The sequence below is a fragment of the Schistocerca cancellata genome, chromosome 10 (assembly GCF_023864275.1).
Source record: "Schistocerca cancellata isolate TAMUIC-IGC-003103 chromosome 10, iqSchCanc2.1, whole genome shotgun sequence".
In the NCBI taxonomy this organism is placed as follows: domain Eukaryota; kingdom Metazoa; phylum Arthropoda; class Insecta; order Orthoptera; family Acrididae; genus Schistocerca; species Schistocerca cancellata.
In genome coordinates, this window is record NC_064635.1 from 130,119,785 (window position 1) to 130,134,605 (window position 14,821).

The following is a 14,821-nucleotide window of genomic DNA, read 5'->3' on the forward strand; positions in this document are numbered from 1 at the left end:
GGATGTGTGTGATGTCCTTAGGTTAGTTAGGTTTAAGTAGTTCTAAGTTCTAGGGGACTGATTACCTAAGATGTTAAGTCCCATAGTGCCCAGAGCCATTTTGAACACCACGGTACTACTCAGCTTGTTCTGCGACAATGCGATGAATTGTTACAGGGGCAACTGGTAGATAATAACGGTCAAATGTTTGATGATAAGTGAAAACCAACAAACACGTTTTATGATGGAAGTGTGTGTTTTGCTCAATGACTGGTTGCGATTGGCGTAGTGATCAATATCACTTTGATATGTCGCCTTGATGTCAAAAAGGCGCAAGTAAAACACACACCTGAGAAGTAAGATGGATCTACGTCCAGCCCCAGCTTACAGCCCAAGTGACACACTCGCGTTCTTGGGGCAGGAAGCTGAAGTGAGCCACAGATATGCCCTACAGCAAAATTCGTATTCGGAGTGTATCATTAGTAGCAAAATGTGGCGTGGGTGAGAGCTACCCTCTTTGAGGTGCCAATGACTACACAGGAAGTGAAGCTGCTCGAATTTTGGGCTGCCTAACGTGTCTGCGGGGAATGCGCTACGTGTCTGCGGGGAATGCGCTACGTGTCTGCGGGGAATGCGCTACGTGTCTGCGGGGAATGCGCTACGTGTCTGCAGGGAATGCGCTACGTGTCTGCAGGGAATGCGCTACGTGTCTGCAGGGAATGCGCTACGTGTCTGCAGGGAATGCGCTACGTGTCTGCAGGGAATGCGCTACGTGTCTGCAGGGAATGCGCTACGTGTCTGCAGGGAATGCGCGACGTGTCTGCAGGGAATGCGCTACGTGTCTGCAGGGAATGCGCTACGTGTCTGCAGGGAATGCGCTACGTGTCTGCAGGGAATGCGCTACGTGTCTGCAGGGAATGCGCTACGTGTCTGCAGGGAATGCGCTACGTGTCTGCAGGGAATGCGCTACGTGTCTGCAGGGAATGCGCTACGTGTCTGCAGGGAATGCGCTACGTGTCTGCAGGGAATGCGCTACGTGTCTGCAGGGAATGCGCTACGTGTCTGCAGGGAATGCGCTACGTGTCTGCAGGGAATGCGCTACGTGTCTGCAGGGAATGCGCTACGTGTCTGCAGGGAATGCGCTACGTGTCTGCAGGGAATGCGCTACGTGTCTGCAGGGAATGCGCTACGTGTCTGCAGGGAATGCGCTACGTGTCTGCAGGGAATGCGCTACGTGTCTGCAGGGAATGCGCTACGTGTCTGCAGGGAATGCGCTACGTGTCTGCAGGGAATGCGCTACGTGTCTGCAGGGAATGCGCTACGTGTCTGCAGGGAATGCGCTACGTGTCTGCAGGGAATGCGCTACGTGTCTGCAGGGAATGCGCTACGTGTCTGCAGGGAATGCGCTACGTGTCTGCAGGGAATGCGCTACGTGTCTGCAGGGAATGCGCTACGTGTCTGCAGGGAATGCGCTACGTGTCTGCAGGGAATGCGCTACGTGTCTGCAGGGAATGCGCGACGTGTCTGCAGGGAATGCGCGACGTGTCTGCAGGGAATGCGCGACGTGTCTGCAGGGAATGCGCGACGTGTCTGCAGGGAATGCGCGACGTGTCTGCAGGGAATGCGCGACGTGTCTGCAGGGAATGCGCGACGTGTCTGCAGGGAATGCGCTACGTGTCTGCAGGGAATGCGCTACGTGTCTGCAGGGAATGCGCTACGTGTCTGCAGGGAATGCGCTACGTGTCTGCAGGGAATGCGCTACGTGTCTGCAGGGAATGCGCTACGTGTCTGCAGGGAATGCGCTACGTGTCTGCAGGGAATGCGCTACGTGTCTGCAGGGAATGCGCTACGTGTCTGCAGGGAATGCGCGACGTGTCTGCAGGGAATGCGCGACGTGTCTGCAGGGAATGCGCTACGTGTCTGCAGGGAATGCGCTACGTGTCTGCAGGGAATGCGCTACGTGTCTGCAGGGAATGCGCTACGTGTCTGCAGGGAATGCGCTACGTGTCTGCAGGGAATGCGCTACGTGTCTGCAGGGAATGCGCTAAAACCTCCAGCCACGACACATGGCTCGTAAAAACCTCTTAATTGAAATGAACCGGAGAAATCACGTCTCGTCAGTGACAATTGGTTACGATCCCAGCATGGATCGTTGCTATAAGTGAATGCGATTCAGTGAGTTTCTGAACAAACAGTGCAAAAGAACTGCATGCAAAGTTCATTATGAGTCGGGTACTTCGAAAAAAGCTTTGCTCACGTGAGCACGAAATCCGCGTCTTCACCGGATAAGACGGAAATAGCTAGTAATCAGTCATGATTTTTCCCCTTTTCAAATAATGCAAGATGTCGACCGATGCCTCACACGTTCAACCTTCATGGCATGATGGGTGCAGTTCAGGCCAGAAATAGATCAGTGATGTGGGTGGGTTGGATGTCTACCCTGAACATCAACTAAGATCTTAATTCCGTAATTCTCCGTGACTAGGTGTTCGCTTCCTCCATTTGCAGGAGTATGCTGTGGGCAGTCGCGTCTATTACTGCAGTAGGACGCCATCTTAAACACGTGGTGGCGTTAAAATATACAAGCACAGTGGTCACTGTCAATGTTTTTCAGATTGGATGTGCATGTACAGTGAAGTGAAAAAAGTTATCGAATATTTCCTAATATCGTGTCGAACCTACATTTTCCCGGCATAGTGCAGAGTTTCGACGTGGCATGGACTCAACAATTCGCTGAAGTCCCCTGCAGAAACACTGAGCAATGTTGCCTCTTCAGATGTCCATAATTTCGACAGCGTTGCCGGTGCAGTATTTTGCGCACGGACTGACCTTTAGATTTTGTCCCATAAATGTTTGGTGGGATTCATGTCGAGCGCACTAGTTGGCCAAATCATTCGCTCTAAATGTCTTCAATGTTCTTCAACAAATCGCGAACCACTGTGGCCCAGTGACATGGTGCACTGCCAATCATAAAAATTCCATCTTTGTTTGGGAACATGAAATCCATGAATGTTTGCAAATTAAGTTTCTGAATAGAACCATTTCCAGTCAAAGATTGAGTCACTTGGAGTAGAATACCCAGTCCATTATGGAGCCACAGTGCATTGTTGACAAACTGTGCCCATGGCTTCGTGAGGTCTGCGCCACACGCGAAGACTATCGTCGGATGTTATCAGCGGAAATCGGGACTCATCTGAGCATTCCACATTTTTTTCAGCCTATACAGGGTGTTACAAAAAGGTATGGCCAAACTTTCAGGAAACATTCCTCACACACAAATAAAGAAAAGATATGTGGACATGTGTCCGGAAACGCTTAATTTCCATGTTAGAGCTCATTTTAGTTTCGTCAGTATGTACTGTACTTCGATTCACCGCCAGTTGGCCCAATTGAAGGAAGGTAATGTTGACTTCGCTGCTTGTGTTGACGTGCGACTCATTGCTCTACAGTACTAGCATCAAGCACATCAATACGTAGCATCAACAGGTTAGTGTTCATCACGAACGTGGTTTTGCAGTCAGTGCAATGTTTACAAATGCGGAGTTGGCAGATGCCCATTTGATGTATGGATTAGCACGGGGCAATAGCCGTGGCGCGGTACGTTTGTATCGAGACAGATTTCCAAAACGAAGGTGTCCCGACAGGAAGATGTTCGAAACAATTGATCGGCGTCTTAGAGAGCACGGAACATTCCAAGCCAATGACTCGCGACTGGGGAAGACCTAGAACGACGAGGACACCTGCAATGGACGAGACATTTCTTCGTGCAGTTGACTATAACCCTAAAGTCAGCGCCAGAGAAGTTGCTGCTATAGAAGATAACGTTGACCACGTCACTATATAGAGGGTGCTACGGGAGAACCAGTTGTTTCCGTACCATGTACAGCATGTGCAGGCACTATCAGCAGCTGATTGGCCTCCACGGGTACACTTCTGCGAATGGTTCATCCAACAATTTGTCAATCCTCATTTCAGTGCGAACGTTCTCTTTAGGGATGAGGCTTCATTCCGACGTGATGAAATTGTAAATTTTCACAATCAACATGTGTGGGCTGACGAGAATCCGCACGCAATTGTGCAATCACGTCATCAACACAGATTTTCTGTGAACGTTTGGGTAGGCATTGTTGGTGATGTCTCGATTGGGCCCCATGGTCTTCCACCTACGCTTGATGGAGCACGTTATCATTATTTCATACGGGCTACTCTACCTGTGCTGCTAGAGCATGTGCCTTTACAAGTACGACACAACATGTGGTTCGTGCACGATGGAGCTCCTGCACATTTCAATCGAAGTGTTCGTACGCTTCTCAACAACAGATTCAGTGACCGATGGATTGGTAGAGGCGGACCAATTCCATGGCCTCCACGCTCTCCTGACCTCAACCCTCTTTACTTTTATTTATGGGGGCATTTGAAGGCTCTTGTCTACGCAAGCCCGGTAGCAAATGTAGAGACTCTTCGTGCTCGTATTGTGGACGGCTGTGATACAAAACGCCATTCTCCAGGGCTGCATCAGCGCATCAGGGATTCCATGTGACGGAGGGTGGATGCATGTATCCTCGCTAACGGAGGACATTTTGAACATTTCCTGTAACAGTGTTCGAAGTCACGCTGGTACGTTCTGTTGCTGTGTGTTTCCATTCCATGATTAATTTGATTTGAAGAGAAGTAATAAAATGAGCTCTAACATGGAAAGTAAGCGTTTCCGGACACATGTCCACATAACTTATTTTCTTTCTTTGTGTGGTTTGCTGAAAGTTTGGCCGTACCTTTTTGTAACACCCTGTATAGTCACCAGCCCAGGAGAGGCACTGCAGGCAACGTCGTGCTGTTAGAAATGGCACTCGCGTCAGTCGTCTGCTGGTACAGCCCGTTAACGCCATATTTCTCCACACCGCTCCCACATTGATTTTTGCAGTGTTGGTTGTCTGTTAGCACACAGCAAGCGCTGCTGATGTCGGGCGTGAAATGAAGGCCGTCGGTCACTGCGTTGTCCGTGGTCAGAGGTGTTGCCAGAAATTTGGTATTCTCGGCACAGTCTTGACACTCTAGATCTCGGAATATTCAATTCCTCAACAAAATGGAATGTCCCCTGTGTCTAGTTCAGACTACCGTTTCGCATTCAACGTGTGGTGTCACCGCCAGACACCACACTTGCTAGGTGGTAGCTTTTAAATCGGCCGCGGTCCGCTGGTATACGACGGACCCGCGTGTCGCCACTGTCAGTGATGGCAGACCGAGCGCCGCCACACGGCAGGTCTAGAGAGACGTACTAGCACTCGCCCCAGTTGTACAGCCGACTTAGCCAGAGATGGATCACTGACAACTATGCTCTCATTTGCCGAGACGATAGTTACCATAGCCTTCAGCTATGTCACTTGCTACGACCTAGCAAGGCGCCATTTATCCTTTGCTATGTATCTAATGAAGCATTAACCATCAGACCGATGTACTCCAATTGTGGATTAAAGTTAAGTATTATATCAACTACGTACTCGATTTGCTACTATTAATTCCCTTAACTGTTCCAGACCTCACACCAGTCAGCGTGTAATTAAACGCGTGCATTTCGGCTTCCTCCAAACTCCGTGAATTGGCTCCTGCCAATTCACAACACACAGCCTGTTATTTTCCGTAGTGGGGCCAGAACCACATCGGAAATCTTTCCACATAAAGCACCTGAGCACAACTGACAGCTCCTCCAATGCACTAACCCTTTACACTTTGTGTATATGATACTACTGCCATCTGTCCGCCTCCGTAGCGCAGCGGTAGCGTTACTGCCTACCACGCATGGGGGGCGGGTTCGATTCCCGGCAGGGGACTGGGTGTTGTGTGTCCATCATCAATTTCATCATCTTTGACGCGCAAGTCGCCGAAGTGGCGTCAAATAAAAAGACTTACAACACGGCGGCCGTACCCCGAAGGGGATATTCCGGCCAATAAATGCCACACGATCATTTCATTTCATACTGCCATCTGTATATGTACGTATCGCTACACCATGACGTTTGTGACTTCAGTGTACAAGCACGATGGTGACTGAGGAAAACGCCTCATATTGTCAATGCTTTCATATCAGCTGTGCATTTACTATTTGCTCAGATTGCGTACAGACTCACAATAAGCCGACCGAAGCTGCCTCATTCGCAGGTGCAGTAACATTGTGGTAAACCGTGACAACAGCAGCCATATTAATAGTGCTGCTAGCCGGCCGAAGTGGCCGTGCGGTTCTAGGCGCTACAGTCTGGAACCGAGAGACCGCTACGGTCGCAGGTTCGAATCCTGCCTCGGCTATGGATGTGTGTGATGTCCTTAGGTTAGTTAGGTTTAATTAGTTCTAAGTTCTAGGCGACTGACGACCTCGGAAGTTAAGTCGCATAGTGCTCAGAGCCATTTTGAATAGTGCTGCTACAGATACTTTCCTGGTTTGATGAACACTGAGGCTCCCAGTTCCATTTAGACTGACCTACTGAATCACCGGTATTGAATCATGTACAGAATTTCGGAGAAGTTGAAGTAGCAAGTGAGACGTAGCAATTAATATTTCGATATTTTGGTAGCTCTTTTGAGTCATCAGTCTCCTGACTGATTTGATGTAGCCCTTCTCCTGTGGCAACTTCATCTCAGAGTAGCACTTGCACCTCAATTATCTTTTGGATGTATTCCAGTCTCTGTCTTCCTCTACGGTTTTTACCCCCCCCCCCCCCCCCCCCCGCACAGCCATACCATCGTGTCCCTTCATGTCAGTGTTATCTTTATGTTCCTCTTGCGGGCTTTCAAATTATAATAAATGAAATGATGTGGCCCTCAGCTACGTACCCTAAGACTCAGTTGAAATACTAAAAGTTTTGGCTGGTTTCGTTGTCTAGGGGCTGCGATAGGTAGCTGCCGCATTAAAAGTCAAAAACTGCTGAGTCTACAGTATACAATATGAATACACACATGAGTCGAATGGTCGATGGTTCTTATCACACGGAAAATTGAGAACCAATATAGAAATTTATAAATGGTCATTGACATTAACTGTTCTTTCGGGAACAGATACTACCGTCATATATAGTTAAAAATATGGGTTCCCGGCCTTTGACATTCTTGTGCGAACGCACACGCTATGCCCGAACTCGTACGGGACTTGGTAGATTAATCTGCCACGAGTAATGAGTATGATGGGCAAACATCTATTAGGCGCACTACGAATGTAGTGTTGTGGACATGTTGGGAATGTGGATCTCACGGGGAGCGTGCAAGGGATAAGTCCCTGCAGACGCACTATCCTCTGTGCCCGCGGTGGCTCAGATGGATAGAGCGTCTGCCATGTAAGCAGGAGATCCCGGGTTAGAGTCCCGGTCGGGGCACACATTTTCAACATGTCCCCAATGAAGTATATCAACGCCTGCTTGCAGCTAAGGTGTCCATTTAATTATCATTTCATTTATAAATGAAATATTGCAGTTACATAAAATCTGCAGATACTATTTTAACGACTTTAAATGATGAGTACGATAGTTGAAGTACTTTTGAGAATGCGGTATATTTTTGCAAAACACTTATTGGTGTCGATGGTCCAGCAATTAAATAAAAATAAAGTTGAATAACAGGGAAACAATAGATTCCTACTTCACGTAATTAGTTATGAATAACAACATTGCTCGCAATATATTCACTTCTAAGTGCGTACTACGTCTTCACTGCAGAACCCATGGAAATCACACAAGAGCACAAGTAGGCACTCGAAAATATTTCGATCTCTCGCGACCACGTGCGAACTGCTCCACTGTCCAAGTCTTTCCCGCGACTCTCCCGACCGCGCGCGGTCACGTCCAGCATTCTCCGTCTCCTGTGCCGTCCTGCTCAAAACTCTTCTCCCGCATCCATCCAATCTCCGCACTCACGAGCTCCCCATCCACGAACGCTGTGACTGGCTAGAGCACTCGCGCCATGTCTTCAGGCCAACGCACCCACACAAACATGACACACATTCGAAACACTGGATTTACATTCAAATAACTTGAAATTAAATAAATATTCCTATGGCTGAGCCATGAACACGCTCTAACACGCATCATTAGATACATAAACAAATTAAATAAACATATATCAAAGGAATAGAACAAAAGGTAGGCCAGTAGTCTAATGTCTGTGTTTTCTAAAACACAGTAAATATTCCTTGTGTACTTAGTTCCGTGTAGTCAGCGCGTACGCAACTTTCCCACTAGAGCGCCCCGCTAAGCACAACAGTGCAGGCGCAGCGCTCGTCCGTCTCCGCTCTACGAGATGGCGCTGCCATAAAGGCCGACCAAATTCTGCTTCCGCCGATCCGCGTATTAATATGTAACGCAGCCAATGATATTCCTGCTAACGTAGGACCTTTTCTCCTCGCGGATCACACTCGCGCAGTGATACCTGAACGCGCGAGGTATTATAACGTGTGTACAGACCTCCGATTAGTTAGTCTGCATTAGTCTATAGTCAAGTTTGTCTGCGCCTAATAAGATTATCATATTCCTGTACATAGCCATGAAGAGAAATATATAGACATTTTCTCAAATTTCAGAGATTTGTGAGAATAAGATTAACGTACCAAGACCAAAGGAACTACAGATTGTCAATTGTAAATAGCATCCAGAATCAAGTTAAGTGATGTCTACACTTGTTATTATTTTAATAAATGTGTGTGAAAATTAATCAAGTTCTGTTTAAAGTTGGTCACCGTCAATCTGCTACTCTAAGCGTGCAAGTGGCATTTCTATCGTCTGACCTAACGGCAGAAGATAAACACGCCACGATAAGAAAAAAATGGTTCAAATGGCTCTGAGCACTATGGGACTTAGCATCTGAGGTCATCAGTCCCCTAGAACGTAGAACTACTTAAACCTAACTAACCTAAGGACATCACACACATCCATGCCAGAGGCAGGATTCGAACCTGCGACCGTAGCGGTCGCGCGGTTCCAGACTGAAGCGCCTAGAACCGCTCGGCCACCACATCCGGCTCCACGATAAGACCACGAGACATATTGCTGACACTCGCCTACTTCGTTAGAGCGACAAGTCAACTAATCTGATGGTGTGCGTACCGAAGGTCTTACAGTACGCACACCACAATATTTAACAAAGTTCTTCATGAATAATATGTTTGGGATATAAACAAAGACATAGATGAATAAATATATTTATAAGCATGCTGCTACCGTTTTCTCGTGTCACTGTGGAGTACTTGTGGCCTGATGTGATTAGCAGTAATCGGCCACTTTGACCTCCAATAACTCATGTGCTATTAAAGTTACATGCCTGCAAGTCATGCCAATTTAGGTTTACACTAATGTCTTTCTAAAGACACGTCAATCGACAAAATCGGATGATCCGTTTAGATGTTGGAAATTCGTTGCTGGGTGTTACTTGTATAACTTACAGTCAGATGCTAAATTATAGACCGCGCGAGGTGGCGCACTGGTTAGCTCACTGGACACGCATTCGGGAGAACGACGGTTCGATCCCGCGTCCAGCCATCCTGATTTAGGTTTCCCGTGATTTCCCTAAATCTCTTCAGGCAAATGCCAGGATGGTTCCTTTGAAAAGGGCACGGTTGACTTCCTTCCCTAATCTGATGAGACCGATGACCTCGCTGTTTGGCCTCCTCCCCTAAAACAACGCATCCAAATCAAACTATAAACTAACAAAGATATTGAAAATCTGATTACACCATCAGAATCGTCGTGCAAATAGTGGTAATGTACATGTTTCTTTTTGAGGTATCATGATTTCTCTGGCTACTATTAATTTCTATATGCACTGTGAAATGTCTGCCATTATGGTCTCACATCGACACAGCGTCACCAAGGAATTCGCAACCACGTGCTTGATGGACCATGTGGTCCGGCCGTTGTGCGGCATCACGCGCTTGCTAACAAGCCGCACCTTGCGGAGCGTAGGCCGCCAACTCTGAACTTACAAGGGAACCTCCCCATCGCACCCCCCTCAGATTTAGTTATAAGTTGAAAAACTTAACACCGATCAATCGAGAAAACAAGAAGTTGTGTGGAACTATGAAAAAAATAAGCAAAATATACAAACTGAGTAGCCCATGCAGAAGATAGGCAACATAAAGGATTGTATGAGCTTAGGAGCGTCGTGGTCCAGTGGTTAGCGTGAGCACCTGCGGAATGAGAGGTCCTTGGTTCAAGTCTTACCTCGAGTCAAAAGCTTTTTTTATTTTCAGACAATTATTATCTGTCCGTCCGATGCGAGGTAACTGCGCCGTAGTATGGGGACGCTACACCTAAACAAACATCGAAATACACGTCGTCAGTCGACTACAGCGCACGGAAGAGAGAATATTCCTGCTAACGAGGCTCCCTGGCTGGCAGTTGACTGTTCGCTGCTTTGGACGAGAGTGCATTAAATACGTGAGATGTATTCCGACTGTGAAACTGTTGCATTCATTTGTTGCAGTTTACGTGACAATCTCTTATGCCTTCATCACTTCTTTGCGAGTGATTATCACATCCACAAGAAAACCTAAATCGGGCAAGGTGGAAGAATCTTTTTACCCATTCGCCAAGTGTACAAGTTAGGTGGATCGACAACATATTCCTGTCATGTGACGCACATGCCGCCACCAGTGTCGTACAGAATATATCAGACGTGTTTTCCTGTGGAGGAATCGGTTGACCTTATGACCTTGCGATCAAATGTTTTCGGCTCCCATTGGAGAGGCACGTCCTTTCGTCTACTAATCGCATGGTTTTGCGGTGCGGTCGCAAAACACAGACATTAAACTTATTACAGTGAACACAGACGTCAATGAACGAACGGACAGATCATAACTTTGCGAAAATAAAGACTGTAAACTTTTCACTCGAGGGAAGACTTTAACCAAGGACCTCTAGCTCCACAGCTGCTCGCGCTAACCACGGGAGCACAGCGTTCCTCAGCTCACACTACCCTTTATGTTGCCTATCTTCTGCATGGACTACTCAGTTTGTATATTTTGCTTATTTTTTTCATGGTTCCACACAACTTCTTCCTGTTTTCTCGATTGATCTGTTTTCAGTTTTTCAAGGCCTATCCACTGTGCCACCTTATAACCAAATCTGAGGGGGGTGCGATGGGGAGGTTCCCTTGTTAGAATATTTCCAGGGCGCCACAACTCGCCCGTTACCTCACACTCTGAGTACCACATATCAAATGTTTAAATTTTATTTTGTTCCGGTTTTCCCAGTGTTCATTTTTCACCACCAAAAAATGCTGCGCTCAAAAAGTACATTCTCAAAAATGTATTCCTCAAATTAAGGCGTATTTTTGATACTAGTAGATTTAGCCAGGAATGCCCTCTTTGTCTATGGTAGCCTGCTTTTTGTCGTCGTCCTCGCTTCGTTCATCACGGGGTACCTCGCTGACTAGGTAGCAGAACTCCCAAACTTCATCTGCATCGTGATCATCAATTTTGAAAAGTTTCTCGCTCTTCTCATTACCTTTGTCTTTTTCGAATTTACTCTCAATCCATAGTCTGTAATCGCTAGACTGCCCACCCAACCCAACAAATCTTGCAATTCTTCGCATTCATTGGGGACAGCAGAAACATCAGCGAGTCTCATCATTGATGCCCTTCTACCCTGAATGTTAACCCCACTACTTTTGTTTCTGCCATTGCTTCTCCGAATTATAGCTTTAACAATACGGACGAAAGACTGCATCCGTGACTTATACCCTTTTTAATCCGAGCATTGCCGGCCGTGGTGGCCGTGCGGTTCTAGGCGCTGCAGTCCGGAACCGCGTGACCGCTACGGTCGCAGGTTTGAATCCTGCTTCGGGCATGGATGTGCGTGATGTTCTTAGGTTAGTTAGGTTTACGTAGTTCTAAGTTCTAGGGGACTGATGACCTAAGATGTTAAGTCCCATAGTGCTCAGAGCCATTTGAATCCGAGCACTTCGTTATTGGTCTTAGTCTTATGCTCCTGTATAGCCCCTGTAAATATTGTATATTACCAGTCTTTCACTATAGTTCACTCCCATTCTTCTTAGAATGTGCAACATCTTGCCCCATTTTACATTGATGAATGCTTTTTCTAGGTCGACAAATAAGCATGTCTTGATTTTTCTTCGACCTTGATTCCATTACCAATCGCAGCGTGAGTACTACCTCTCTGGTGCTTTTGACATTCCTCTCTGTTACAATTCTTCTCTATATTGTCAGCGGTTTGGACGCATGAGCTGTTGAACTGAGCGTGCGATAGTTTTCGCACTTAGCTGACGTTGCTACCTTTCAAATTGCGTGGGTGATATTTTTCCGACAATCTCATAGATTCTACATGCTATCCTGAGTAATCGTTCAGCTGCCCCAACGATTTTAGAAATTCCGATGGAGCGTTATTTATGCCATCTGCCTTTCTTGATCACAAGTCTGCTCTGACTCGAATACACCATCTCATATGTCATCCACATCGACTCCATTTTTTTCTTTTCTCATGTCATGTGACAAGCCATCCCGCTCCTAGACGCCTTCAATGTTCTCTTTCCGCCTATCTGCCCTGCCTTCTGCGTTTAATAATGGAATTCCCATTGCACTCTTAATGTTACCACTCTTAATGTTACCACTCTTTTTAATTTCACCGAAATGTCCGTCATTTCTTTCTCGATTTCTTAACATATTTCCTGGAGCAGTCTCATCTACACTGCGCTTCCTACTTTTTCATTCCTAAGGGCTGATTCTTTCTTTCCCTGAGCATTTATGTACTTCCTTTTTTTCTTCGATGAGTTAAAGTAGTTCATCTCCTACCTATGGTATCTTCGCATTTAGCTTCCTTTCATCAATGTTTCCTTTTGTAGAGATGTCCACTCCTCTTCAACTGAACTGCCTACTGTCCTATTCCTTATCACAGTCCCCACGTTCGTTAGCGAACTTCAAACGCTTCCCGTCATTCCACACTATTTCAGTACCCCATTTCCTTCCAGATCGATTTTTTTTCGGAAGTTTCTCTTAAGCTCAAGTCTGCTCTTCATCATAACTGCAGTAAAATGTGATTGGATACTGTATCTGCATATGGGTACGCCATAGACTCCTGTATCTCATTTCGGAATCTGTCTTACCATGAAGCAATCCAGCTGCAACTTTGCTGTGTCTCCGGCTCTTTCCCAAATTTTCCTCCTCCTCCTTCTTCTTCTTCTTCTTCTTCTTCTTCTTCTTGAACAGACCATTTGCTCCTACCGTCTGAAATTTATTGCAGAACGCAATTTCTCTCTCTCTCTCTCTCTCTCTCTCTCTCTCTCTCTCTCTCTCTCTCTATCTATTCGTACTGCCAACCCCAGGTTCTTCCTGTTGTCGTTGGCAGGAGAGCCAACACCGTGTTACTAGAGGAAGCCGAAAGGCACGCGTTTTAGCTCATGCAGGCTGGCGTGAGGTCTGGAGCAGGACAGGTAACTGGTAATGGCGCCTTGCTAGGTCGTAGCAAATGACGTAACTGAAGGCTATGCTAACTATCGTCTCGGCAAATGAGAGCGTATTTTGTCAGTGAACCATCGCTAGCAAAGTCGGTTGTACAACTGGGGCGAGTGCTAGGAAGTCTCTCTAGACCTGCCGTGTGGCGGCGCTCGGTCTGCAATCACTGATAGTGGCGACACGCGGGTCCGACGTATACTAACGGACCGCGGCTGATTTAAAGGCTACCACCTAGCAAGTGTGGTGTCTGGCGGTGATACCACACTTCCGTAATCCTTTCTTCTATTTCTTGCCCTAAAACCGGATTCCAAATCGCCTTCATTATTAGATTTTTCATCTCCCTATACGTACTGAATTACCCATTCAGTATCCTCATACTCTCCCTTTATGCTCATCTGCCGCTTGCAACGTTGGCATATAAGCCTGAACTACCATTGTCTCCATTGTTTGCTGTCGAGTCTGATGAAACAACCATATCACTGAACTGTTCACAGTGGCTCATCCTGCGCCGTGTTTTCCTATTCAAAACTAATCCTACTCCCGTTATAACATTTTCTCTTGCTGTTCATATTATCCTACACTCGTCTGACCAGAAAATACTTGTCTTCTTTCTATTTAATTTCACCGACCCCCCCCCCCCCCACACGTAGGTTAAACCCTTCCATTTCTCTCTCCGTATTTTTCAAACTTTGTAAGTGCGTTAAAATTCCCGACGTTCCGTGTTCAGACTCGTAGAATAATATCCCGTCGTTGGTTATTCCATACTTTTCTCACGATCGCCGCTCCCTTGGCAGTTCCCTCCCAGAGATCTGAATGGGGGACTAGTCCAGCATCTTTTGCCAATAGATACCATCATGACGCTTTTTCAGTTTACAGGCAGCATGTCCTGTGATACGCCTTGTGTGTCTATAATGCAGGTGTTTTCATTGACTTCTGCATCCTGATGTCATTGGGCATTGGTGATTGTAACGCCTTTGAGGGCAGTTTCACACGCAAAGAGCAACAGCACCCTCAACCTTTGTCCGCTCCTCCGCCCTCTTTAAGGCCACTGAGAGAGCGAGGATGACTTCTTATGCCGAAAGTCTTTGGCTGCCATTGTTGCTGACTTTTAATCTGAATTTAAGTGGTAGCTTGGTTCGAACGCGGGACGTTTCGATCAGTACCATTGAAAGCCCTTATTACCATCTAGGTGTGTCACACATGAGAAATCTTGTGCATTCTCTTCTTTTCTGACTGGAGGCAGTTACTGAAGACAGTCATACAATGGTAGTTTCTCTCTTTCTGTGTGTGTGTGTGGGGGGGGGGGGGGGGAGTAATGTTTTGTCAAGTGCTTGCTTTACTATGCAATGACAACATTTTTTTATCCATCTATATGGTAGTGAACAGGAAATAAAACAT

At 46.7% G+C, this 14,821-nt stretch overlaps 1 non-coding gene across 1 annotated transcript; it reads left to right on the plus strand.

Moving 5' to 3' along the window:
- The first annotated feature begins 7,265 nt into the window (after window positions 1-7,265).
- Window positions 7,266-7,340, plus strand: Trnat-ugu (transfer RNA threonine (anticodon UGU)). Its single transcript has one exon. It is a non-coding gene; the product is annotated as a tRNA-Thr (tRNA).
- The last annotated feature ends 7,481 nt before the right edge of the window (window positions 7,341-14,821 follow it).